Raw genomic sequence first — 3,294 nt, 5'->3', positions numbered from 1 at the left:
AGAAAGAAAGAAAGAAAGAAAGAAAGAAAGAAAGAAAGAAAGAAAGAGAAAGAAGAAAGAAAGAAAAACATTGGGGAGAATTAACTTAATTAGAATTAAATGAGGCTCAAGGTTTAGAAAGACAATCCCTACTCTCCCCATGGCTTTCCATACAATGTCTTTCCCTTTATGATTCTGTTCCTCAGCTAGATAAAGGAATATGCATCTCTGGAATTTAAAAAGCAAATTGTCATAGTGTTATTACTCAGGGATTAAATAAATATTAAAACCTTGGAATGAAGCATCTTACTCATCCATGTCCATTTGTTCTTCTCACACTTGTTCATTAAGTATTTACTGACAGTTCACTATGCTCCTACTATCTCTTAGGCACTTGAAATAAATGGTGAGCCAAACCATGTACTTCTCTTGTTCTCCTGAGGCATATAGTATTATAGTGAGGGAGGCAGGTATTAATAAAATTATCCACAAAAGTAAAGTTACTCCCTGATAAAAGTGTTATAGAGGAAAAGATAATACTTCTACGGTTCTTTGAAAAACTATACAAAGGAAACCTGTTATAAACTAGGGACTCAGGGTCCCTTCTTATTTTCAGAGTTTATTTGAGCTGAAAGCTAACTTGTTGAATAGTTAATTCAAGGTTGGTGGAGGACAGAGTGAGAATGCCCCAAGCAAAGTGAGCTGCCTGTACAAAGTGTCATGGAAGAGGAAGGATGATGTCTCGTTTAGAAAATGAAGAACACCAACCTAGCTCAGTATAAGAGGAAGTGGACGTGGAAAGTAGAGATCACACCACACTTACCACACTGAAGAGTTTGGCTTCACTGTAGGATTATAACCAGTGAAGAGTTCACCAGGGAGGTAATGTGGCTGTATTTGAGAATTGAAAATACCACTCCTGTTGCGAGGCTCGTAATGAATTGGAATAGAGGTAAGAAGGAAAGATACAAGGCTGTGGAGAGGTCTGTGTTAAGTGACTTGTGCAATGGGATGTCTCTTCATGCTCCACACTTTCATAACTATGGAATTTTCCATGGAATTCACCCATATAACCTTTTGTGAAATAGAAGATTTCTTTGTTAATGAAGGAGGAGGAATGCTAACTAATAGAAAGTCTGCTCTGAAACAAAAGCCTTATGTACATCAAACTGTTCAACATCAACTTCACAAATATATGAGAATCTTATTCTATACATGAAAAAATCAAGCTTTACAAAGCTTGAGTGACTCTCAAGTCACACTGTTTCTTAGCATGGAACAAAATTTAAATCCATGATAGTTTCACTGCTAAACCCATGTTTTGTCCAATACTATCACCTTAGAATCCTCTCTTAATGTAAATATTTCAATAGGGATCAACGTCCAAGTAGATTATTTAATAAAATGTAATGAAGTTTCAGAAAGTAAATCCATGTTTCTTTTCAGAGGTAGACCTGAGAACCAAAATGCTAAATTAAATCATAACCTATACACATGCATGGGGTAAATCCCAAAAGTTTGTTCCAGTTGACTACCCAGGTAGAAAAAAAATTTTTTTTTAATCTTTTTTTTGTTTTTTAAGATTTTATTTATTTATTTGACAGAGACACAGCAAGAGAGGGAACACAAGCAGGGGGAGTGGGAGAGGGAGAAGCAGGCTTCCCGCTGAGCAGGGAGCCTGATGTGGGACTCGATCCCAGGACGCTGGGATCATGACCTGAGCCGAAGGCAGACGCTTAATGACTGAGCCACCCAGGCGCCCCTAGAAAAATGTTTTTATTTTGAATATTGCTTATATAATATGATCATCCATTAGGAGGATTTGGAATTGCATGTATTGAGAAGCACTCATTATCTCTTTTTTTTTTTTTAAGATTTTATTTATTTATTTGAGACAGACAGAATGAGAGAGAGCACATGAGAGGGGGGAGGGTCAGAGGGAGAAGCAGACTGCCTGCCGAGCAGGGAGCCCGATGCGGGACTCGATCCAGGGACTCGATCCAGGGACTCCAGGATCATGACCTGAGCCGAAGGCAGTCGCTTAACCAACTGAGCCACCCAGGCACCCGACACTCATTATCTCTTATTGTGACAGTAGGATTCAACTTATAAATTCTCCTCCTTTCCACACAGTGTTTGACCACCAATTAGATGCCAGTTGAAATAAAATTTAGTTGTTCTGAAATTGGAATTCTGTTTCTTTCATATTTGATTAAATGCATTCTCATGTAAAAACTCCTCAGGAAAGTGTGGCAAAAAGTATTAGAACTTTATTTTCCCCAATCTAAAAAAAAATTCTCATATATATGTATACATACATACACACACACACATGCATGTACACACATTTTTTTGGAGTATGGAGATCAGTGCTTTAATTTAAGGTAAAAATCTGCCATCTATTTGCAATTGAGGAAACATGGGGTTTACACTGTAAGGCCCAGAATCAGAAGCTTTGTCTTTATATATATATATATATATTTTTTTTTAATTTTATTTTTTATTAACATATACTGTATTAATTTGTTTCAGGGGTACAAGTTTGTGATTCATCAGTCTTACACAATTCACAGTGCTCACCATAGCACGTACCTTCCCCAATGTCCATCACCCAGCCACCCCATCCCTCCCATCCCCCGAGAAGCTTCATCTTGTATAGGAAAGTTCCTTATAAAAGCTTCTTTAAACCTTAAAAAATTTCTCAAACTCTTTTCTCATGTAATCTTCATCCAACCCTATGAGATGGATTCGTTAATTGAAAACAGTGGTTGGCCTGAACTTGAGATAATTCACGTACAGTGATGCAAGAATATAAATTTCTGCTCAGCAAGATGGGATCGTGGAGTTCCTAATGAATTATAAGGGTTAATAATTGTGAAACTGAACCCAAGTGGCTGTCTAAGAGAGCCTTCACTTCTGTCTTTCTCCCAGGTAGCATTTCTCCAGTCTGAAGAGAGTCTAGCTGCAGAGCATATAAGCAATGAGTCTTGGGCAAAGTTTTTCCTTTTAACTGAAACATGTGGATAATCCTTTGAAATCTTTGAAAAGGTTGGTCCAAACCCACTTGACTAAAAAGCGTCCAAAGGTATTAATAGATAAATAGGAAGCTTTCTCCTTTTTGCCCTCCCTGTGCCTGTAATTTAAAAGATTGGTTTAAGTTTTTTAGAGATTCAAATGAAGTCAGCAATTTAAAATGCCTTTTAAGGTCAAGAGCATTTCTTGTATTCTGCAATAGCTTCTATTGATTTCAACCAGAACAATATTTTTAGAAGGATTCAGCGTAGATAATGAAAACAGGAAGAGAGGCTGACCTGT

At 37.2% G+C, this 3,294-nt stretch overlaps 1 long non-coding RNA gene across 2 annotated transcripts in view; it reads right to left on the bottom strand.

Moving 5' to 3' along the window:
• The window catches only part of LOC118005838, a 14,363-nt gene extending 13,452 nt beyond the window's left edge, over nucleotides 1-911 (bottom strand). For both annotated transcript variants that reach the window (XR_004677884.1, XR_004677883.1), the window contains exon 1: nucleotides 803-911. This is a non-coding gene — a long non-coding RNA (uncharacterized LOC118005838). The remainder of the gene's footprint in view (nucleotides 1-802) is intronic.
• Nucleotides 912-3,294: the final 2,383 nt, after the last annotated feature.

Source organism: Mirounga leonina, unplaced genomic scaffold (assembly GCF_011800145.1).
Source record: "Mirounga leonina isolate KUSES-001 unplaced genomic scaffold, KU_Mleo_1.0 Mir_94, whole genome shotgun sequence".
Taxonomy (NCBI): Eukaryota; Metazoa; Chordata; class Mammalia; order Carnivora; family Phocidae; genus Mirounga; species Mirounga leonina.
The sequence above is the reverse complement of the archived record's forward strand: the minus strand, read 5'-3'. Positions and strand labels throughout refer to the sequence as shown.